General features: G+C 35.7%; 1 long non-coding RNA gene across 3 annotated transcripts in view; it reads right to left on the reverse strand.

Moving 5' to 3' along the window:
• Nucleotides 1-518: 518 nt before the first annotated feature.
• The window catches only part of LOC137752277 (uncharacterized), a 30,274-nt gene continuing 5,188 nt past the window's right edge, over nt 519-25,604 (reverse strand). Inside the window, exons 2-5 of one of the 3 annotated variants that reach the window (XR_011071130.1) lie at nt 17,378-17,501; nt 11,240-11,280; nt 8,413-8,500; nt 6,088-6,261 (exon numbers count right to left, since the gene is read on the reverse strand). This is a non-coding gene — a long non-coding RNA (uncharacterized lncRNA). Of the gene's footprint in view, nt 4,115-6,087; nt 6,262-8,412; nt 8,501-11,239; nt 11,281-17,377; nt 17,502-25,604 lie in introns of those variants that run through there. The other 2 variants (XR_011071131.1, XR_011071129.1) reach the window with 2 other exon arrangements.

Raw genomic sequence — 25,604 nt, forward strand, 5'->3', positions numbered from 1 at the left:
AACAAACTTTACCATCTTAACAATTTAAAAATGTACAGTTCAGTAGTATTAAGTATATTCACATTGTTGTATATAATAGTATTTTAAGGATAGTGTTTTTATTGGTTTCATAAAAACAATACATGTTCATTTATAAATAATTCAAACAATATAGAAAGTTACAGGAAGGTTTTTAAATCTCCTCAGATCCCAGATTTTATCATCAATATTAAGTGACCATCGTGGTAGGCATATTTCTATGCACTTATACAAATAAGATAATCTTATTTAAGATGAGAATGTGCATACTTTTTAAATTTTTAAAGTGTTAAAATTATTTGAATTTGGTAGTAGTAAGATAAGCTGAAGGAATTGCTGAACTCTAGAAAAATGTTTCTTTGCCGCAAGAGATCTTATTTCCTAAAATATCCAAAGTTTAAAAAAATTAAGAGTTTGGAGATTTTTTTATCTGTATGTTTCCAATTTAGAAATGCAAGTTGACTCTGCTATGAAAAGGATATATTTTTATTTATGTCATTATTTTTTATTTTTTTATTTTTATTTTTTTTTAAATTTTTTTATTTATTATTTATTTATTATTTTTATTTTTGTCTGTGTTGGGTCTTCGTTTCTGTGTGAGGGCTTTCTCCAGTTGCGGCGAGTGGGGGCCACTCTTCATCGCGGTGCGCGGGCCTCTCACTATCGCGGCCTCTCTTGTTGCGGAGCAGAGGCTCCAGACGCTCAGGCTCAGTAGTTGTGGCTCACGGGCCCAGTTGCTCCGCGGCATGTGGGATCTTCCCAGACCAGGGCTCGAACCCGTGTCCCCTGCATTGGCAGGCAGATTCTCAACCACTGCGCCACCAGGGAAGCCCCTATGTCATTATTTTTTAAAGTGAAGGTTTTAATGTTTCTGTTTTGTAACCTTAATTCCTTTGGTCATTTGGTCTTGATCTCTATTTTAAAATCCAGTGGTCGCAACACACCTCAGTTCTCAATTCCTACTTATTAATTTTGATTCATCACTTAGCTATCTGCTCTTCACTAAATAGTTTTTTTTGTTTTTACATGGATTCGTGGATGTTATGTTTGCCTTTTTCATCAATTTCTGAATGTCACTTACTTAGATATCATAGTTTGGGGTCATGCTGGCTTTGCCTTAAGACTGCAGACATTTTTCCTTTGTTTTCTGGCTTTGAATATTGCTTAGAGGAAGTCTAAGGCCAGCATGATTTCCTCCCTCTGATAAGTTATTTAGTTTTCGGCCTGGAGGTCTGAAGTTTTTCCTTCATTCTTCATGGCTAATAGCTTAACCAGTATATGCCTTGATATGAATAGTATATGTCCATTTTTCTTTGAACATTTTATTCTGCAGATTCAGTTCTTGTGTGATTTTGTGGAAATTCTCTTCTGTTAAATCTTTAAGTGCTTTTTCTGATTCATTTGCTGCATTATGTACTCAAGGAGTTGAATTAGGCTATATCATGTTGTCTTTGTCTAACTTGCATATTATCTTGTTTGCAATTACTTTGGTCCACTTTTCTTCTGTATTCACTTATTAAATTCAGTTGTCAACTGGAATTTATTGAGTGCCAGCACCAGTGGTAAATAAGATCACATCCCTTCCTTTATGTGAAGCTATGAAACTTTTTACTTGAGAATAGGGGAGGGAGAAATAAACATAACAAAGTCAGGTAGTGAGAATAAGAAACCCAGGTAAGGAAATGTAGGGGGGTGGGGGGAATTGTGCATTTTAGATGATGCAGTGAGAGTAGGCCCCTCCGAGATGACATTTGAGAATAAACATGAATGGAACGAGGCTGTGAGATAGGCAAAGACCTGGGCAATCCAGATGTAGAGAAGAGCAAGTACAAAGGCCCTGCAGTGGAAAAGTGGTGTGTTCAAGACAGAATGATTAGAGCTGCATGAGTGATCAGAAACTGGTGAGAGGTGAGACTAGAAAATTGGATAGGCCGGGTCACAAAAGGGGCCGAAGGCCCGAAAGAGGAGGCTGAATTTTGTTCCAACTGTGATGAGGAGCAAGGAGATGATATATGCTTTAGAGGAGTCACTCTGGCTGCTGCTAAGTATTTCAACAGCAATAAATTGAGTATAAAGAATTGGTCAAACAGGTGTTGTCTAACTGAAAAAGGAAAAGAGGAGCACTGAGATAATATAATAACTTCAGGAAGTAACCTAGTCCTGGATAAACTTGGGAAGACGTGAAGTTACTAGAACCCCGGGGCTAGGAGGGGAGACCCAGCAGAGTTGGAACCCTGACCTGGGGCAGGGGGTGCTGCCCACTTGCTGCTGGTGCCTCTGAGAGATATGCTGGGGCTGGTTCTAGGAAAGTGGAAAATAGTTGAAATTTGGGGCTAACTGCTGCTGTGAGGGTGTAGGTCCATAACTGGGGCAATGCTGGCAGGTGCAGAAAGCCAACAAGGAGGAGCAAGTTCTTTTTCCCTCTTCTTGACTTTTAGTCTTTTTTTCTAATGTCGCTTACTGACAGACTGTAGCAAGGATTCAGCTGGCAAAGTATAGAAATGTAGCTTGCAGAGTCCCAGTCCCAGCATCAGAGTGTGGAATGGTTTATTACTAAGAGATAACAGCCTAATAACTGGCACAAAGAGGAATTAAGAATGACTTCTAGGTTTTTGTCTTGAGCAACTGGATGAAAATAATGCCACTTGTTGACATGGGGGAAACTTGGGGAGAAGTAAATTGAGAGGGAGAAGAAAATCAGTATGTTTGTTTTGAATGAGTTAACTTTGCAGTCCTTATTAGACATCTGAGTGGAGTTGGTAGATATGGGTTTGGAGCTCGACAAAGGTATTAGGGATAGAATACAAATTTCAGGAGTCCTAAGAACACAGACAATATTTAAAATCAGAAAAATTGGATAAGACGACTGAGGGGGAAATTAATATTATGGTGAAAAAAAAAAAGGGTGAGGAATATGCCTGGGAGTCCCAAACATTTGGGAAAAGGAAAATGATCTGGCAAGAAGGTAACTGATGATCTCAACAAGAGCAGTTTAGGTGGAGCTATGGAGACAATAATCCTAATTGGAATGGACTGAAGAGATGATGTATGGTGAGGAAGTGGAAACTGCCAAGTACAGACAACCTTTTAAAAGTTTGTTATAAAAGGGAGCAGAAAAAATGGGCTCCTACTCACCAAGTAAGTGGAGGAGTATATGAGGTCTAGGGTGATGGTATTTTTAGAAGGAAATACTACAGTATGTTTACTGATTGGAATAATCTAGTAAAGAGAGAGAAACTGAGGATGCAGGAAATGGAGGGGGTAATCACAGGAGCACAATCCTTGACTATACAAGAAAAGATGGGATCCAGGGTACAAGTAGAGGGGCTTGCCTTAGATAAGAGCAGGGAGAGTTGACCCTTTATAAAGGGAGAGTATACATGAGTACAGATGAAGTCAGGTTGATAGGTGTAACGTGGGAAAAAGGAGTTTCTCTTGTGATAGCTTCTATTTATCAATGAAACGAGAGTTTGAAGTGAGGAGCAGGGAAATGTGGGAGATTTAGGAGAGAGGAGACAAGGCATAATCATCTTGATGAATTGACTAGGGAATGTGCTGGGATTGCCAGTCTTTTGGTGAGAATTTGATTTCCAGCCATGCTTATTTCGTTTCTTGCTGATCCAAATTTATTTATTTATTTATTTTGAAATAATAGGTTTTTTTTGGCTTTCATTGGCTTAGGTTGCAGACTTTTCTTTTTTCTCGCTGCTTCTGGTAATGTTTTTATAAATTTATTTATTTATTTATTTTTGGCTGCCTTGGGTCTTCGTTGCTGCACGCGGGCTTTCTCTCGTTACTGCACGAGGGCTTTCTCTCGTTACTGCGAGCAGGGGCTACTCTTCGTTGCGGTGTGCGAGCTTCTCATTGCGGTAGCCTCTCTTGTTGCGGAGCATGGGCTCTAGGCGCACGGGCTTCAGTAGTTGTGGCACTCAGGCTCAGCAGTTGCGGTTCGCAGGCTCCAGAGCACAGGCTCAGTAGTTGTCGCGCACGGGCTTAGTTGTTCCGCAGCATGTGGGATCTTCCCGGACCAGGGCTCAAACCTGTGTCCCCTGCACTGGCAGGCAGATTCCTAACCACTGCGCCACCGGGGAAGTCCCTGGTAAGGTTTTTAAAGAAGTTTTTACTGTTCTTTGTTTCTCGCAAACTATTTGGTAAAGTATTTGGGCAGGAAGATTTTGTGATCAGCCTTCACTCCCCATCTTTATCTGAAAGTCTAGAATAATGTTTTTAAATAGACTGCACTTCATATTTTTTCAACTCAACCTATATATAACAGATAATAAGTCATAGTAATATTATATATTGTATTATTGTAATAGCCACCATTTACTGAATGCCTAGGTGCCATGTACTATGCTGGGTACTTTACATACATGATTTCTAAAACATAACAACCTTACAAGGTAAGTATTGTTGCCAGTTATTTCCACAAGAAACCTTTTTTACTGGTGGTTTACAGATCACAGAATCTTACTTGAAGCTCATAGCTGGCCAATATAAACAAGGTAAGAATCATTTTTTCTCCCTTTTGTGTCTGTAAAAAATCAGCACTTAAGAGACTGTTCTTTTTGAAGTACAAAATAATAGTTTGCAAAAGTGCACCACACAAACTAAGGGAGATTTTTATGGACAACTTTTTAACATAGGACTATATCATTAATCTCTTGGTGGGAGAGTTGCTAACTGACAGATTCAAGGAACTTGGTAAATGAATTGAGGTATCCCTTCTCTAACCATCTCATCATCAGCGAACATACTAAGAGCCTGCTATGTTGAAATAATTAATAAATTATACTAAACCACTATAATTTTACAAGTTATAGGATATGTACCAGTGTTTGTTTTGGAAACTCCATTATTTGGATTTAAATCAATATCAAACTTTTCTTTTGGGCAACAATATTTATACTCATGATGATACTGAAAACACATCATTGGGACATAAACACATATCTATGCCAAGTAATAGGTTTCTTTTTCTGATTATAAAAGCAGTACATGTAAGTGAAGAAAAATTTGAAAATGTGTTTAAATAAAATAAAGAAAAAATATTTTTTAAAGAGACAGCAAGAAAAAAATAACCAATAATTCCTTTATTTAGAGGTAACTGACTATTGGTTGATATATTTCCACGCAGTTTTTTAAGCTTATGAAGTTTAAACTGTTTGCTTGAGCACACTGTCTTTTTTTCATAACGATTTATCAGAAATGTTTCCTCAAGTTATTTAAAACTCTTTAAAAACATTTTCAATGGCTGCATAATGATCCTTGTGTGGAGTAGTGTTTCCTTAAGTGGTCACTTAAGCTATTTTCCTTACTTTCTTATAAATAATGTTGCTATGAACTTTTTATGCATAAATCTATTTTACACTTCAGATTATTTCCTAAATTAGGGTGAATTCCTAGAAATAGACTACAAGGCCAACATTTTTAAGCTTCTTCATCTGGTAAAAATTTTGCTGTTAAAAAAAAAATATATCTCTTTTAATTCTCTACATATATTTGTATTGAAAATAAACCTAAGGAGGAAAAGGTATGAGGCCTACCTTTTAAAACTGAGATTAATGTTTAAATTTAGGCTCAGTGTTTTTGCTTTGTTTTTATTTTAATATCTTACCTTTAAGGAAAAATCCACTCTTCAAAATATTAGTTACTTCTTTTTATCAGGTTTGAAACTTACACTTAATTTGAGATAGAAGTTTATATGTATACTTATTTCAGCCTTATACTTCTATTTTTCAAGGTATTACCATCTCTTTTTTCCTGTTTCCAAATTTGCTCACCCAACAGTGTTGCCTCCTGACTCATCATCAGTTTAATTTCACATGCACACCACTAATTCATGGTGGTGAATTACACATTCATCTGTGGATAAAAACCTAAATAAAATTACAGATCAAGGTCATTCCCAAATTTAGCAAATTTGGCACAAGAGTTTAAGAGTACCAAAATTAATATTATAAAACAGTTCAATTGTGCTAGAATGAACTTCAGAGCATATGAAGAATAGAGCACGTTCACCCAATTCTAAAATTAATTGAGAATGGTGATGGAATCACAAAACTTGGGAAAACCTCCAGAAGAAATCGAGCCAAAGCAAATAAGGATTACTGCTTTGTAGTAGTTATGATTTAATAATTCACTCACCAATACTTATTGAACATCTTTTATGTGTCAAACACTTGCTAGAAGGGAGTTGGAGTAAGCAAAAAGATATAGGCCTGCCCTTCTGGAAGATACATTCTAGTGGAAGAGACAGACAAAAGCAAATGAACAAATAAGTAAAAGTCATAAGTTGTAATCTAGTCACTTTTATTACTTAGTGTTATTTATGTGAGACAAAGAAGTAATCTGAGTTCTCCCCCAACAATTTTTAAAGCAGTACTGAGTAAGAAAAAAGTTAAAGATTTAGAATTATTAGGAAATAGATGATCTCCACAGATATTTTATGACTCTGATCATTACCATTCCATTACCATTGTGCCCTGTACCCACCCTCTCCAAAAGTACTCTCTCTAATCTGGTCTGACCCAACCTCAGATGTAGCATGTTACAGTAGAAGGTAAAATGTGCCAGATTTGGGGATCAAGGAAACCCAGGTTTTGGCAAGTAGCAATGCTGATATTGAGACCTTAAGTGAGACATTTAATTTTCCAGTGTCAGTTTCCTTTGCAAAACGATGAATTTTGACTAAATGATCTCTGAAAGCCCTTCAAGCTTTAAAATTCACTGTCTGTGCACCTCTCCTTAAAACCTTTCTTCCATTATGCTCTTATTTATACTGGGGGTGGGGAGGAAATGGCATGAGGAAGGCTACAGACGTTGGAAAGAATAAGATTGATTCCTGTTTGATAGCAATAAAGGATTTGTAGTTCATAATGATCATTTTCTCATGTTGTTTTATGTTTTGAAAACATGTTTTTAACAGCTGCAGAGCATTCCAACATATGGATATACCAAAATTTATTTATCTATGCGTTTATATTAAAAACTGTTTCCTAATTTCTGCAATTATCTAAGGATATTTAGAATCCATACTTGCCTATTGGTACTCAAAATACTATTGCAAGCTCTCTGTCTTGTTCCTTTTGGGGAAAAAAAAGTTACTGTGATTTCTTCTTCTCATCTACTCCAGCCTATATACATGGCTTTCTCTTGACGTAAAAACTCTACTTTGGACAATGATATACAGCCTGTCCTTTCTCCTTTCTAAAATAGCATCATCCCTGAGCAAGGTCCATATTTCTGCAGCTCTCCCAAAGCAAAAGAATGTGAATTAAAGCCAATTCCATGCCTGCATCAAGTCTGGATAATGTATATTTTTAGTTTTAACCAAAGCTGAAATCCATGAGATTAAATCCCTACCAGCAGACAAATAGGTAGATTCATTTTTGTCAGCTATAACAAAAATGTGATTTAGCACTAAGTTATATATGACTTAGTTAACTATGACAAAAGTAACTATGACTTTGGTGATTTTGCCATGATCTTGAACTTGTTATAGTATTAATTGTTATTACGTTGAAACAGTAGAACGTAAGTATACTATTAGGAGAAGTAAAACTTAAGGTTTTAACAGCTAAATTCAGCGAACAACTGCACAATCTGCTATTTAGGGCTTTTTGTAATATGGTATATTGTTTAATAAATGTCAAATTCTGCATTGGTTTGATAGTTCACCAACTGAGTAAAGAAATCAGAGAGGTGACATAGTGCTTTAAAATTACTCTAAAAAATATCCTGAATGAGTTAAAAATCTTTTCAATTTAATAGTTTTGTTTGGGAGAAGAGTAGAACCTCTGTTGTGCCTCTTTGTGAACTGGTGCAAGTTAAACATCTTTTTTATAACTTCAAGTTACTTTTAAGCACCTATACAGTATCAATTTGGAATCTGAAGGAACATTCACATTAACAATTATTTCTACCAATAGCTATGGACATTGTCACAGATAGTAGAATTTTAGTGAAGGGATCTTTGGGGTCATATAATCCAGCTCTCATTTTACAGAAAAGGAAAATGAAGCCCAGCAAAGTTTTTATGACTCACAGCAGTAAGCTTGGCGGGCAGAGGGGAAGGGCGCTCCTAACACTCTCTGTTGGCCTAATGCATGCCAGAGGGTAATAGGTTATAAGAGTCTGTAGCTAACACAGTTGAACAAATCTAACAAAGAGGTCTGATGTGGTTCATAAGTATACATTTTCCCCTTAAGATTCTTGTTGGATGATCCATTCCACCTTAATTTATTACCACAAACACAAAAGGGAAGTGCCTTACACAAATGGATATACTCCTACAAAATAAAACCCAAGAGAGAAGTTGGAGTGGTTCGGCAGAGCTACAATGTTACACAACCCCTGGGGGGAACATTTATATATATCCATATGTATACATACCTGTAGCCTCTTAATTGTGCTTCAGGAAATTCCATTTACATACATTACAATGTAAATGTTGCCCATGGGAGTTGTACATCACAGGACACTGCAAATATAAGTTTTGTACGTTGAATTAATTACGCTAAGCTAATGGTCATTAACAGATCAACCCCAAAATGTATAATGGCTCAAGTTTGTTTCTTGCTAAAATTAACAAGTACTTCAGTACTTAGTTTTCAAGGTCTTTCTGTACCTAAGCTTTCAGTACCAAAGTTCCAAGATCTCCCTGGGGGTCTTTTCTCTTTCAGCCCGTAGGAAGGGGAGTTTTTAGGGGCGGGGACTCAAAGTAGTACATATAACTTCCATTCTCATTCCATTGGCTGTAACTTAAGTCACATATCCACAGCTAACTGCAAGGGAGGCTGGGAATAAGCTTATCTGTATGGCCAAGAAGAAGTGAGAACATGGATTTTGATGTCTAGCTAGCAGCCACTGCTCACTTGGGTGATCTCTCTCCACATACATACACACACACACACACACACACACACATTCTGAAGTGATCGCCAAAATTAAATTAACTCAAACAATTATGCTTCAAATAGAATAAGTTAGTAGTGGAAGAAAGGCCCTTCATTTAAGAATTGTATTCACTTCTACCCTTTCCCTCCTTCAGCCAGAACTAATTGTAAATTAATGCATAACAACAGTCAACTGAAATCTCAAAATGAGGGGAAAAAAGCAAATGTTTGCAAGAATTACCTTTATAGATATATAGATATAGATTAGAAGGGCGTTGGCTTGGTTTCCTTATCCCATCAACTAGTCAAATTCAGAACTAAGACTCTCAACTGGGCTGCTTGTTTTAAAGGCACAAGGCCATCAAGTTCCCTTTTAATTACACTATTAGTAAATGATGTTTGAAAAATATTCAACTTTTTACACAACAAAGATAACAATTCCACAAACAGTAAATTTAGTGGGGGTTTTTTCCTTTGAGTAAGTTGCCATTTTAATCCTCAAAAGTGTTCCCAATTACTCAGTTTTTAATAGAAGCACTGCATGGCTGCACTTTTGAAATCATAAACAGGAAGTGTGGTATATAAATGTCAGTAAAACTAAAACTGAATTCTGTGGTTTGATGTTTTTCTTCCCCTCGTATTTTCATGTTAATGTCTGATTTTGTATGTACTTAGAATGATTACCTGAAGGCAAACTAATTCATTACCTGATCAGTTTTCTCTGGCAACCTAACAATTTTGGGGCATGGGGGAAATACATGGAATAACCTAAATGTTGTACATTTTCATGGAGGAAGCAATGGAAATGACCTAGAAACTGCTGTTTATTTGACATTGTTAGAAATTGCTTTCATGCATAGGGTGCACTTTATTGTCGCCAGAAGACAGTGTAGATGGAGAAAGAGGCCAGAGAATGAATGACTCTTAATTTAACTGTTTGAAAACTATTATAGAAACTATTATAGAAAACACTCTTACACTTTGTACAGTCTTATTCTGAACCTCAGTAATTCCTTGAATGTGTTCCTCTGCACTAAATTCCTTTGTGAGACAACTAAGGAGTAGCTTAAGTACTGCAAAAATCCAGGATATTATCTCTGGTTCTTCTCTATGAAGAAGCTATGGGTCCTTCTATAGTTAATATCTTCTATATAACATTATTTCAGTGTCTCTGCTACATGGACTTTTCTATGGAAATTCCAAGGAAAGATTAAAATTGACCAGTCCAGACTTGTATATTACATTAAATATTTCTGGAGAAATGTTACCAACGTACAAATGCTTCTGTAACTCTAAAATGTTTTTCTTTAGGAAACTATTTCTTTTCTTAATTTGTTCTTAAACTGAACACTGAAGGAATGAATTTGCTCAAAGTCACACAATATATGAGTGAAATACAAAAAAACAGAACCTATGTATCTAAACTCCCTTTCAAGGCAGATCACACTGATCCAGAGAATATGTTTCAAAAGGAGGTAGGTAGCCTGCCCATCTACTGAGGGTCTAACTTTCTGCAGCACATGAGGCATTGTTGAACAGCACATACAGTATTTAACAATTGAGGCATTATCTTTTAGTTGAAAATACAACATATATAGAAAAGATATAGGAATATGTGAAAAGTAACATAATAAGAGTACATTAATCAAGTACAAACTACAAATAATTGCTAAGAGGATGTGCAAAATGAAGTGATTTAAAACTAGGTTGATATGGACAGAAACTTAATGGAATCGGAAAATCTCATGTGGATTTTTTGAAAGCGGCAATGGGTTTGGATTGCCAGAGAAAAAAGACAACCATTCATTCATTCATCAAATATTTACTGAGTGCTTCCTATGTGCTATGTGCTAGGCACTGTTCGAGGCACTAGAGATGCAACAATATACAGAACTACTGCAGAGCAGGAATAGGCAGGTCATCTCACAGACCCGATAAGAACAGAGAACACAAATATGGGAGTACAGAGAAATGAAATACTAGGTCTTAAATACTAGGATGTTTCTAAATGGGAGAAAGATGTTTGGTATGACTTGAACTCCTTTTGTCATCACGGTCAGAACAGCCTGCTTTCCCCTCTCAGTTGGTCAGCTCTCTTAGCCTCCTAGATAACTTTATAATGACCAGGATAACACAAGCCAAATAAATACTGCACATATAAAGATTCCCAGCTGAGGTGTATGGAGAGCAAAAAGGGAAAGAATGGCTAGCAGAAGTTGAATTTTATGGCTCCTTTTATCTTTCCAATGGTTTCTATCGTATATTATCAGTCTCTTGCCAGCCACGTCTCCCATTTGGTATTTGTCAAAGTCGTGATTCAATACCTGAAGGTTCTGCTCTCCTCCGTTCCTTTCAAGTAGAATCACTGAAAGGAAGGGAGATTCCAGTTAAATTCCTTTTTTCTACTTAATCAGGTTTTCCGTATTCACGGAGCAATACTTCTCTACAGAGTGTTTGATGGAAAGTATTTTATGTTTTGTGTAGACTAGTGGGGAAGGGGATAAGATAGGATGGGGGCTAGGGAGACTACGAAGAGGCTGCAATATAATTCTATACAATACAATACAATACAAGAGGCTACAATACAAACTTGACATTTAAGAGCTTGGATTAAATGGGCAATTTTATAAATGAAAAGGGCTATATCAAGTACCACTGTAGAGAAGTAGCTGTAAGAAGTAACAAGTTTAGCAATTGTTTACCTATGGGAGGGAAAGAAGGAAATGAACCTAAGATTTTAAGTTTGAAGGTCCCAAAATTTGTGTTGTCACCAACAATAGCCAAGAAATTTGGAAAAAAATAGCTTGAAAGAAAAAAATGAACTTAATGTCAGATCTAAGTGGGATATCACTAGAAGACAGAGGACTCAAGCTTTCTCAATAAGCTACTGATGGGCTTCCCTGGTGGCGCAGTGGTTGAGAATCTGCCTGCCAATGCAGGGCACACGGGTTCGAGCCCTGGTCTGGGAAGATCCCACATGCCGCGGAGCAACTGGGCCCGTGAGCCACAATTACTTAGCCTGCGCGTCTGGAGCTTGTGCTCCGCAACAAGAGAGGCCGCGATAGTGAGAGGCCCGCGCACCGCGATGAAGAGTGGCCCCCGCTTGCCACAACTAGAGGAAGCCCTCGCAGAGAGACGAAGACCCAACACAGCCATAAATAAATAAATAAAAATAAAAAAAAATTAAAAAAAAAAAATAAGCTACTGATGACATGTGAAAGTCAACATTATACAGAAATAGATTGAAACCCTATGGGCTAAAAAGGGAATGCAATAAACAACATCAAATGGCTGCATATGAACTTTGATTGTAAGATGAGGAAGCAATTTCAAAGCAACTTCAAAAGATGTAATCTAGCTTTGGAATGCTTTCCTTCAGGTCAGACAAAGCTGTCCTTTATTAAACATTATCTCTTCATTTTAGCTGACCCCTTAGTGGGTGAGAATAACAAACTGAATGAATAAAATTAAAAGACTTTGTTTCTCTGGATTATCTCACTCAGTGTTCTGAATTTTTAACTGAATGTCCTCCTAGCCAACTTAAACAAATTATGTGCCTTAAGATAAAACACACAAAATAAATACCTACAACTTTTCTTCGACTATGGTACTCCCGTATAAAGGCTATGGCTTCAAAAAGTATAAAAGGTACATTAATGCAAGTCATCCAAACTATTTAGCCCTTAAATGTGGGGCTTGTTTTAATGTAAAACTGTCAGGCCAACACGAATTTCCATCCCCAAAGCAAATCTTGGCTATGGAACTAAATAAAAAAGCACCTTTAAAGAAGGTTCAATTTTAGAATGTGCTACCCCACATGTTTCTTTAAATAGCAAAGGATCAAGTTTGACCCTCCCTGAACTAAGGGTTTTTGTGATACGATTTCTGTAAACAGAAGATTATATCATAAAATATATTCAGCATCTTACCATTATCTAATCTAATATGACTTTGGATTCCTACATTTATGTAGAAGTATCTTCATAGTAGCTAGCGATGGAACATTTATTTAGTACATGCTGTATGTCGGACACTGTGTTAAGTGCTCAAATATTTATTACTTCATTTAATATTCACAACAGCTTCTTGAGGTATTATTAACCCATTTCACAGATGGGCAAAACCGAGGCCCAAGTAAAGTTATATCTTCAAGATAACGTAGATAGTAAGTGGGCAGAGCTAGGATTTAAGTCCAGATCTGTCTGATTCCAATGCTACTTTTCTTTTTTTTTTTAACATCTTTATTGGAGTATAATTGCTTTATAATGGTGTGTTAGTTTCTGCTTTATAACAAAGTGAATCAGCTATACATATACATATACCCCCGTATCTCCTCCCTCTTGCATCTCCCTCCCACCCTCCCTATCCCACCCCTCTGGGTGGTCACCAATGCTACCTTTCTTAAGTCCTACTTTGCCTCCAAAAGTTACCTAAAAGCAATAAATAAGTAAACAAAAAAATAAATAAAACTTAATTGTTTTGGCTATTCTAGATCTTTTGCATTTCTATACAAATTTTAGAATCAGCTTCTCAGCTTTTTTTTTTTTAAGCCTACTGAAATTTTTATTTGGACTGTACTGCACCTTTAGATCAATTTGGGGAGAACTGACATCTTAACAATATGAACCCATGAGCCAGGTAAATCTCTCCAATTTTTTAAATCATCTTTAATTCCTCTCAGTGTCATTTGTAGTTTTCAGTGTACAGGTCTTTCATGCCTTTTTCAGATTTATTCCTAAGAACTTCATATTTTTTATGCTATTGTAAATGTTCTATATTTTTTGCACTTCCATTTTTAATTGTTTGGTGCTAGAATGTAGAAATATAAATGACTGTTATATATTGATCTTGTATCCTACAATCTTGCTAAACTCACTTATTCTGGCAGCTTTTTGTCAGTTCCACCAAGTGGAATAGATGGACGATTATGTCAGTTTTATTTTCTCTTTTCCAATCTGAAATTGTTTTATTCCTTTTCTTTCCTGATTGTACTGGTCAGAACCTCCAATACTGAATAAAAGTGATAAGAGCAGAAATCCTTGTATTGTTCCTGATCTTAGAAAGCATGCAGTCTTTCATCAGTAGGTATGAGGTTATCTGTAGGTTTTGCGTAGATACCCTTTATCTGGTTGAAGAAGTATCCTTGCATTCCTAGTTTGCTGAGAGTTTTTAAAATCAGAAATGAAAATTGGGTTTTGTCAAATTTTCTTCTACATCTATTAAGATGATCAATTTTTCTTCTTTAGTTTAATATGGTGAATTATACTCATTGATTTTTGAATGTTAAAACCAATCCTGTATTCTTGGGATAAACCCCACTCAATAATACTATCCTTCTTATATATGGTTGGATTTTGATAAAATTTTGTTTAGAATTTTTACACGTTTATGGGGGGGATTGGCCTGAGTTTTCTTGTTATGTCTTTGTGTGGTTTGGGTATCAGGGTAATGCTGGCCTCAAAGAACAAGTTGGGAAGTATTCCCTCCTCTTCACGTTTCTGGAAGAGTGTAACTGGTATTATTTTTTTTCCTAAACGTTTGGAAGGATTTGTCAGTGAAGCCCTATGGACCAGAAGTTTTCTTCGTGGGAATATTTTAAACTAATAATTCAACAGACAAATGACCATTCAGGTTATCTATTTCTTCTTGAATGAGCTTTGGTAGTTTATGTCTTTCAAGGACTTTGGCCATTTCATCTAAGTTGTTGACTCTTCTTATTTTTTTTGCCTAAAGTTGTTCATAATATCCCCTTATTATCCTTTCAGTATTTGTAGAATTTGTAATGATGTCACCTCCTCTCATTCCTGATTACTTGTCTTCCTGATACGTGTCTTCTTTTTTTTTGTTTGTTTTTCCTGACTAGTCTGGCTAAAAGTTTATCAACTTTACTGACCTCAAGGAACCAGGCTTTCATTCCACAGATATTCTCAATTGATTTTTGTTTTCCATTTCATTGATTTCTACTTTGATCTTTATTATTTCATGATTTATTTTTTGCTTCTTTGTGTTTAACTTGCTCTTTTTTTTCTAGTGTCTTAACATCAAGTTGAGGTCATTGATTTGAGATATTTTTTGTATTTTCTAATATAGGCATTTCATTTATTCAAAATTTGATATGTTGTATTTTTATTTCCTTCAGTTCAAAATACTTTCTAATTTCACTTTTGAGTCCTTCTTTAATCAATGGATTATATAAAAGCATGTTATTTTGTTTCAAAATATTTGGGGATTTTCCAGGTAGCTTTCTGTTATTGATTTCTTATTTAATTCCTTTGTGGTCAGGTCATACTTCAGCATGACTTGAATCCTTTAAAATATACTGAGACATGTTTTATGACCTAAAACAAAGGTCAGCAAACTTTTTCTGTAAAGGGTCGGATAGTAAATATTTTAAGCTTTGTGGGCCACATACAGTCTCTGTCAATTTTTTTTTTTTTTAGAAATCTTTCAAAATGTGAAAACCATTCTTAGGTCATAGGCCAATACAAAACCAGGCTAGATTTGGCCCCAGGGCAATAGTTTGCTCACCCCTGGCCTAGAATATGCTCACTCTGGGTAAATGTTTCATGTTAAAGAGAGTGTGTTTTCTACTACTGTAAGTGGAATGTTCTAGGAAAGTTAATTAGGTAATATTGGTGGATAGTGTTGTTTAAGTTTACTATATCCTTGCTAGGTTTCAACTTGTTCTAGCAATTATTGAAAGAGGGGTACTGAAATCTCTGACTATAATTGTAGATTTTTCTGTTTCTCCTTGCAGTTCTATCATTTTTTGCTTCACATAATTTGAACCTACTGTTATTTGGGGCATAAACATTTAGGACTGTTATGTACTCCTGATTAACTGGCCCCTTTATTATCATGAAATGACCTTCATTATCTCCGGTAATATTCTTCACTTTGAAATCTTACTTTGTTTCTATATGTTAATCTAGCCACACCAGTTTTCTTTCGACTAGGGTGAGCAACAGCATGGTATATCTTTTTCCATCCTTTCATTCTTAATGTTTTTGTCTTTTCATACGTAAAGTGTGTTGGGTCTTTCTGTCAATCTGATAAGTTCTGCCTTTTAATAAGGATTTTTAGATCATTTACATTTAATGTGATTATTGATATGATTAGATTTAAGTCTATCATCTTACTGTTTTCTATTTGTTCCTTTTGTCCTATGTTCCATTTGTTTATTGTTCCTTTATTCCTTTTTCTGCCTTCTTTCAGATTGAATTTTTTATGGTTCCATTTTTTCTCATTTGTTGGCTTATTACCTGATAATGTTTTATTATTCTACTGGTTGCTTGAGGGTTTATAGTCTACACATATAACTTATCACAGCCTACTTTCAAGTGATATTATACCACTTCACATACAGCAAATATTATACTTCTGTTTTTCCCCTCCTGCCCTTTATGCTATTGTTATCATATATTTTACTTATGCATGTTGTAACCCCCATTATACATTGTGATTATTTTTGTTTAAACAGTCGATTTTCTTTTTTTTAAATATTTATTTATTTATTTATTTTTATGGCTGTGTCGGGTCTTTAGTTGCAGCCCACGGGCTCTTTGTTGCTGCATGCGGGCTTCTCTCTAGTTGTGGCACTCGGGCTCAGTAGTTGTGGTGCGTGGGCTCTGTAGTTTGCAGCACACGGGCTCCCCAGTTGAAGTGCACAAGCTCAGTAGTTGTGGCACACTAACATTTATACTAACCGTGGTATAAATGTATACCACGTGGCGTGGTATTTATACTAACCATAGTACTATTACGGTATATAATGCACATTCATTTTAAATTTAAGATAAAATGTGAAACTAAAGAAAATTCTATCTTGGGACCAAGCTTCTAGGGCTATTATTCACTCTTCTCTGCTATTAACCAAACCACACGTTTGTGAAAAAGTCTTGAGGAGCAGTGACTTTGATGACTCTTCACAATTTTGTTTTGGCTGCGTCGGGTCCTAGTTGCTGCACGTGGGATCTCCGTTGTGGCTCACAGGCTTCTCTCTTGTTGTGGCACGCAGGTTTTCTCTCTCTAGTTGTGGCGCGCGGACTCCAGAGCGCGTGGGCTCTGCAGTTTGCAGCACGTGGGTTCTCTAGTTGAGGCGCTTGGGCTTAGCAGTTGTGGCACGCAGGCTTAGTTGTCCCGCGGCACGTGGAATCTTAGTTCCCTGACCAGGGATCGAACCCGCGTCCCTTGCATTGGAAGGCGGATTCTTTACCACACTGGACCACCATGGAAGTCCCTATTCACGATTTTTTAAAATCTCTCCTAAAATTGGATACTGTCAACAAATGTAGGTTATTCATAGAGGTTTTTATTTAATTTGAATATGTATTTCTGAATTGACCACTATATCCTGTTATTCAGCTCATGAATCATTTCTTATTGTAATCATGAAAAGTGTACTTGATTCCAAGTTTTTAAAACACCCATCATTATTCCTGTGAAGAAGAACTTATACTTACCAGTTCTCACTTTCATCACTGTCGGTGTGCCTGCATCAGTCAGAACCTGCAACACTGTCCAATTTTCTGATTCCAATCCAGGATAGAATAAGAATGCATATAAACAAGCCTGTTAGAAGTAGACCTAAAATAAAGATAAATAGGCTCATTATGAAGACCCTACCAGAAAATCCACTTCTAAGACTGAATCCTAAGGAAATAAATAAGGCAAAAATTTAACTATTATTGATACATTGTTCCTTTTACCAGTAGAGAAAAACTGGTAGGCATCAATATAAATACTCCCAAATAAGAAACTGCTTATGGTACATCCTTATATTCTATAGTAGAATACTTATTGACATGTATTGGGACACAGAGCACAGCCGAACTCAGCTCTGAAAGGAAATACTGCCTGTCGAGGAAGTGAGCCAGCAGTGGCCTTGCAATTGTGGATACCGAGTTCTGCTCTGAGCAGGTTTCAGGTATAACCATTTGTTAACTGTACTGAAGGTGTGTCCTTAAGAAAGTGTTCAAATTAAAAAAGCTGCTGTCTAGTAAAAAAAAAAAAAAAAAAAAGAATACTTATTCAGTCATTAAAGTACATTATACTTGAATATTTACTGCTAGGAAATATATATGAACAAAAAACAGGTGTGAAAATTTAATAATGGGGGTTAATAGTGGTTATTTCTGGGTGTGGGATTATTCACCTTTTTCTACCTCTTGCCCATTTGTATCTTCTTTAATACCAATTTCTTATAATAGAAAAACACAAAGTTTTCAGAAATACTTATTCAACATGAATAAATACTATTCAAAATGATAAGGTCATCATTTGTTTATTCATTAATTCAACAAATATTTGCAGCATTAAATAAGACCTAGTCCTTGCCCTCATGACTCTTCATTTGTGGGCATGATTAACAGTCTTGGAAATTTTTTATTCCTTGTTCTTCTCTTTCATTGTCATTACTTGATTGCCCAGTCACTCCCTCCCTTACTCATCGAGGACTTGGGCACTTGGCTGCCAGTTTCCACCTCCCCTGCATTTTCTGCTATTGTGCGCCATTTCCATGTCCACACAGACAACCCATCCAACAACCCTGAACTCCACCATCTTACAACCACTTCATTCAGCCTTCCAGACCCAGAGCCACACACCAAGGGATCACTCCATGGCCTTAGACTCTAATATCTTGATCTCTGACCACAACTGCTTACCACTCCAGCTTTTTTCACTCCATTTACTCACTTAAGACCTGCTTTCTTACCTTATTTTAACCTCTATTCCAAGCATTACTTCCCTAGTGCAAAATCTCATTATTTCCCTCCATGGCTGTAAAAACACACAAAAATACTTCCATTTATTTAAAAAATAAAATGAAATTAAAACACCTTTTATAACATTCCCTTAGTATTTAAATTAAGAAACAACAACCATGATAACCTTATTAGCAAACCATGAAGTTTTATACAGAAACATATATAGCTTGCACTATTTCCAGAGATTAGAAGGCTTGTTAATACCCCTGTACATAAAGGTGTTTAGCATATAGCAGTTATTGCTTAACTATCTGTTCATTTTTGAATAAAGTAAATGTGGCATATTTGAAGATATCCATAATAATTATTAAGCTGCATTTTAAACAGTTCAATAAATAATAGGACTCATACATTATTTTATAATTAGGGAGGAAATGTTCAAAAGCAAGTCCACAGGTCCAGTTTTAAGGGCAAATAAAAGTTATGTACAAAGTATCTTTACATCAAGTAATTTAGAAGAAGCTTTGAACTTTATCGTAATTAACAACTATATGTACTAACATTTTTTACATCTAAAGGATTCAACTTTAGGAATTTCAACTTTATGATAGGAAAGGAAATTGGGTATAAGTAAAGGTAGATGGAAGGACCATTAGATTTAGTTACATGCTATAAGAATTTCTTATCAGGAAAAGGTTTCATATCTACTATACTGTATTAGTGGTTTTGCAGTTTATTAGAAATATTGCAGTTCAGTCACATCAGCTTTGGGTTGTTTTGCCAATGGCATAAACATCTAATTGTAAAAACCGCATGTTTATAAAAATACATCCTCCAAAGGGGAAAAAAGTTCTTTGGTTAAGTATGTGTGATACTTCTCTACATGGAACATTGAAATGAATTTAATCTTCTGTTTCACTTCAAACATTATTTTTCTTTAAGAGTTTCTTTAAAATCAGGTATATGGTCTGTATATACCATCCCGAGTTCACTGGGTCAAAAGTTAACAGTATGGGGTCATCAAGTAAATTAAATGTTAACAGCAAAAATTAAAGGAGTTAAATTAAAAACATAGGGCCTAATCCTATGACGAAGAAAAGTAAGGAAAAAGTGTTCCCATAAGAGCTGTAAACTGTTCACCTATTTAAAATAAATTACTTCTTCAGAGCTGCCTTAAAAAGTTAATTTGTTAAAAAAAAAAAAAGTTAATTTGTTTTAAACGTAAGCATTCCTTTGCCAAAAGAGAACGTGCTGTATTTTATTCTCCTTATTTCCCTATAGATTTGTTCTACACGAAGTAATTTTTTTACATATTAAGAATAGAAATGTAACATGAGGCTCAACTGTCATAGAGAACAGGTCATACATCCTCAGTCATATCTCCTAGAGACCAGAGAGTCCCAATTTTACTTCTGTTTACTAGAAAGGAATAAGAAATAAATGTTAATAGATTCCTGTCCTCCTCAACTTCCAGGACAAGGCTGATCCCAAGTCAATAAAGTCTCTGAGAAAGCCATGAGTTGTCATTTTAAACATTTTTTACTCAATGTAAGGTTTATTATTCAATTTTCCTTTGATAAAGGGTCAATAATAGATCCATGACTATTATTTACCAGTCCTTTTTATTACTTAAATTGCTCCCCAAATACACACATTTTAATGACCAGGCAAAAAGTTAACCAACGCTTGTGTATTTTAGACCATATATGGTATATGATTTACCATTTGGGGTGTCACTTTTTGAGACAGGCTCTGTTAAACTGGAGAACAACCAGAGAAGGAAACCAAGACTGTGAAGGGTTTAAAATCATAGATATTTGGAGAATGGAGATTCAGTTGTCCTCGTGGTTGAAAGTACTAGAAGTCATACTTAAGGGGTTATCACATGTAGGTGGGAATGAGTTTGTTCTCAGCAGCTCCAAGGGGCAGTTACAAATAGGTGTGTTGTATCTATTAAGATTCTACGATTCCAAACCTGAATAGGCTAAATTTCCTTTACTAAGGAAATTTAAATTATTTTAAAACAATGTTTCAAAACACTGTATTTAATATATCATTTAAGGCCAGCATTTTCACACTAATTTTTAGAAAGTAGATAACAAACAAATGGGTTTATCCCTTTCCAGGTATCCTTATTGGTAATGGGTTGTGAGGTGGGTAGTTCATACTTCTTCAGTAAATATTACAATTATTAATTGTAAATGAATGTTAGTTCAGTCCTATAATGTTAGTTCCACGAATGTGGAAGCAAAACAATTCTTTATATAGGAGAAAAAAAACCTTATACCTCCATAATCCTAACAGAATCAGAGTTGAAAATATGTACGAATCTGTTATAAATGACTTTCAGAAACTGGGGCTCTAAACCATGCAAAGTAAATTTCCCCAAACAGAAGTATATTTCCTGATCCATGTGTAAATTTTCTCCCCTATAACTAATATGGGCATACTCTAAAAAGAAACTACTCTAAGAGTAGTTTCTTTTTTTGCCTTTTGTGATTTTTAAAGGGTCATCCAAAAATATTTATGGATAATAAAGTACTTATAAACTGATATGTAATTAATTAAAGCATATAGTTATGAACCATTTAAATAACTTTTTTTATTATTATTTTTTAACATCTTTATTGAAGTATAATTGCTTTACATTGTTGTGTTAGTTTCTGCTGTATAACAAAGTGAATCAGCTATACGTATACATATATCCCCATATCCCCTCCCTCTTGCATCTCCCTCCCACCCTCCCTATCCCACCCCTCTAGGTGGTCACAAAGCACGGAGCTTATCTCCCTGTGCTATGCGGCTGCTTCCCACTAGCTATCTATTTTACATTTGGCAGTGTGTATATGTCAATGCCACTCTCTCACTTCGTCCCAGCTTACCCTTCCCCCTCCCCATGTCCTAAGTCCATTCTCTTACTTCTGAGGAGGATTTTATCATTGCTTTTTTTATGTATCAATTAGCTACAGGGAAAAGAAACTACCAAATTTACTTCACAGAACAAAGATTCTGTCAATATCTGAAATAAATGACACACTTGCATTTTAAAAAGGGAATGTAAATGGGTGAATATGTGGGAAAAACTCACCACATTACCAACAAATTTCAGTAAATGTTGTACAGGTTTATGATCAGTGCACTAGATACTGTGAACCTAATGAAACAGTTGTTGTCTGTCTTGAGGTCTGCCACTTCACAGACCTAAAAAAGTACTTTGATGTATTTGTTAAACAAAAAAAGTACAGAAAAATACTTAGATTTAGTACTTTACCCATATATACAATATTTTTACCAATACACTAACCTGATTAGAAGCTTAATTTGAAATTATCAGGTAAATATTAAATTTGAAAAATTAAAAACTCACAGTAGAAAATAAATAGCTATGGATATATGACACAGATTAGAAACATTTTCAAACCAGCCATTGTTAAACCTTATTCTTTTTGCTTTTTATTATAATTCTTCTAGTTTACTAGTTATAATATTCCTGGAGGGGGAGAATCCTAAGCATAGCTATTTATAGCACAATGTTTTAAATATATGATAATAAACAAGTACAGTCTTAAAACAAAATACCTTGTTCATAAGTGATACTCAGTAAACATCAATTTATTTCAGAAAACAGCCTTAACAATCAATACAGAGCAAATATTTACCATCTTATATTCTTACAGTTTTAACTCACAGATTATAATACACAGAACATAATAGAGTAAAACAAGTAGTTCTCAAATTTGTTCAGGTGGCAGAGCAATTGGTGATCCTGTCTCTCTTTGCTGAGTTCCATTCATTCCCGTTAAATATTAATGCCAGTAACTATGCTGAAGACACAGAACAAGGACAGACAGAATCCAGGCCATTATGAAACTCTCACAGAACTGGGGAATTCCCTGGTGGTCCAGTGGTTAGGACTCGGCACTTTCACTGCTGTGGCCGGGGGTTCAATCATTGTTCGGGAAACTAAGATCCCGCAAGAGCTACATTCCTTTCTGGAGGATCTAAGAAAGAATCTGTTTTCTTGCCTTTTCCAGCTTCTAGAGGTTGCCCTCCTTCCTTGGCTCATGGCCCCCTTCTAACTTCAAAGCCAGCAATAGCTGGTTGAGTCTTTCTCACATCTCACCACCCTGACACTGACTATTCTGCTTCCCTCTTCCCCATTTAGAAAAATTGTGGAATTATATTGAGCCTACTCAGATAATTCAGGATAATCTATTTTTAGGTCATCTGAGTAGCAACCTTAATTCTATCTGCAACCTGAAAACTCCTTGCCATGTAACATAACATATTCACAGATTCCAGGGATTAGGATACGGACATCTTTAGGAGAACCATTATTATGCCTATCATATAAATGAATCATTTTCCTCTACCTTTCTTCAGGAACTCCATCGACCATCATCCATCTCTAAAATTACGTGCAAACAGTTCACCTATGCACATGATTCTAGAGAAAGAATCTGTAACTGTCAACAAATTCTCAACGTTTAAGAATCACTGGACTAGCTCACAGACTATCAATGTTCCTTAGAAAGATAGTTTGGCAGTGTCAACAATGCCAAATTTTAGACTGGCTTTTATTTTTTTAGCTTTGATCAGAAAACCTTGATACGCGTTAAAAGTTTTTTCTTGTATTTTTCCTCTGTGTGTTTTTAGAAGTAGTTCCAATCATCCTAATTATACCTCTACATCTTGCACTTACATTTTTCCAGTTGGTATGCATCATTTTGTGATGAAGCTAATAGTAAATCCAGTGAATTTTCCACAGTTTACTCAATAATCTTACTACTAGACATTTCAACCCAACCCCCCCCCCTTTTTGCTTTTATTTAATATGCTGGAATGGGCATCTTCCTGTCTAGATCTTTTTCCATAGTTTGGATTTATTTCACCTAGATTCCTGAAATTGGAATTTCTGGCAGGAAAAACATGACTATTTCTATAATCTTTTTTATTATTGCTAAATTACTTTCCAAAAGGTCTGCTTTAATTTACATTGCCACCAGCCTTTACTCACTCACACCATCAATGTGCGGAGGTTTTTTAAATGTCTTTCGTGCATTGAAAAGAATATTCAGGGGTCATTTAAATTCTTATCAAAGTTATGAACTAAAAAACTTACTTCTTCCTTAACTTTTAAATTCAACTTGAAACTCTGGTTAGTCTTTGTAAATTTTAACAGCAATCACTTTTAAGGATGCTTTTTAAGGTCTCTTAAATATTTAGCATTTAGAATTTTATAACTTCTATAACTTCTGCTTTCCTTAAGTACTTAAAGTTTGATTAATAAATAAAACCTCTCCAAGAACTTATTTGAAAAAGAAAAACAAGAAAAACTTGTATTTGTTTTTCTCCTTTTGCTAATAACTGTGTATTGGTTAACTCTATTTTTCTTATAGACCTATCTCTTTATATATTGAGGATATTAACCCTTTACCTACTTTATATGTTAAAAATATTTTTTAGTTTGTCATGTGTCTTTACTACTTACAGCAAATTTTTTTCCGGTATATACATTTTTTGTGTAGCTACCAATGTTCTCCAAGATTCTGTGTTGAACCTTTTTATCAGTCTACATACGTCCCTCAGTGATCTCATCCAATCCCACAGTTTAAACTACCATCTACAATTGGTCAACTAGTAAATCTACAGACACCATGCAAACCAGACCTTCCTCAAAATTCCAGACTTACTTCCAAATCAAAAATCCAATCCTAATATCCAGTTATCTCTACAGAGGATGGAAGGATGTACTTGGCCCAAAGGCATATAAAAATCAACATTTCACATATCAAAATCCATCAAACCTGTTCTATTTTCCCTCAGAAAATGGTACCAAGAGACACTCAGTTGCCCACACCAGAAACCTAGGAGTCTTGCTACACGCCTCCTTCTCTCTCTTCTCCATGTATTATACAAAGGCTCCTAAACCTCTTTAGTCTTACCTTCCAACTTTTTCCATCCTAGCTAACTCTGCTCTAGCCTCATGGGCATTGAATTTACTGGTCCTTTCTGCTCAGGACATTAACATACACTCCTCCTTTGCCTAGAGTGGTCTTCCTTCCTAAGTCTCAGTTTAACTGTCCCGCCTTAGAAAGGCCTTACTTAAATCTCCAGTGTTAGGTCCCCATGGTGTACGCTTTTAGGGCATCCTGTGTTTTTCTGCTATAGTACTTATCACAGTTGTAATTTGTATGATTATTAACTTAATCCTTGTTTCTCTCAGTAGACTACACCATAAAGGGAGGAACTGTGGCTGTTACGCTCATCCCTATATGCTCAGTACCTTGAACAATACATAACACAGAGTAGGTGCTAAATAGTTACCTGGGAATAGTTACATAGTTAATACTGAGTAAGTAAATCCAATATTGTTTATACTTCACTTCACCATCATTTCTAATTCTTTGGTTCAAATACTTTTTTATTTCTTGCCTAGATACTACAATAGCCTCTGCAGGACTTTCTATCACCGCTCTTGCATTTTCTAATCTGTTCTCCAGTACCCTTGTTAAAGTGAATTTCTAAAATATAAATCTGATCGTATTACTCATTGGTTTAAGATTTTTCAATTGCATCAATATAAAAGTGATATGTAAGGCCCTTCATAGTTTAACCTCTATCCACTTGATCAGGCTAACCTTTCTCAACTCCTCCAAAGCACCTAGGCAACAAATCACACAACTACCTGAATATTCTTGACCATGCCAGGTTCTTTCTGACTCCTCTGTTTTCTTAGACTCCAGTGATTATGCTTAAAATGCTTTCTATGGCCTATTTCTGCTCTCTCTTTTACACTGGTTCCTCTAAGGCTTCGCCAAGGTATCCTTCAAGACACAGCTCAACCACCACCTCCCTCCTAAAAAGCTTTCCGGAGCCACCTATTCCTTACCTGGGTTAATGTTCTTCCTGTACATTTCAAATTATAATTTTTAAAGAATTTATCTTTCTTCCATTAGACTTTCAGCTCCTTGCTAACAGG

The sequence above is a fragment of the Eschrichtius robustus genome, chromosome 18, assembly GCF_028021215.1.
Source record: "Eschrichtius robustus isolate mEscRob2 chromosome 18, mEscRob2.pri, whole genome shotgun sequence".
NCBI classification, from domain to species: domain Eukaryota; kingdom Metazoa; phylum Chordata; class Mammalia; order Artiodactyla; family Eschrichtiidae; genus Eschrichtius; species Eschrichtius robustus.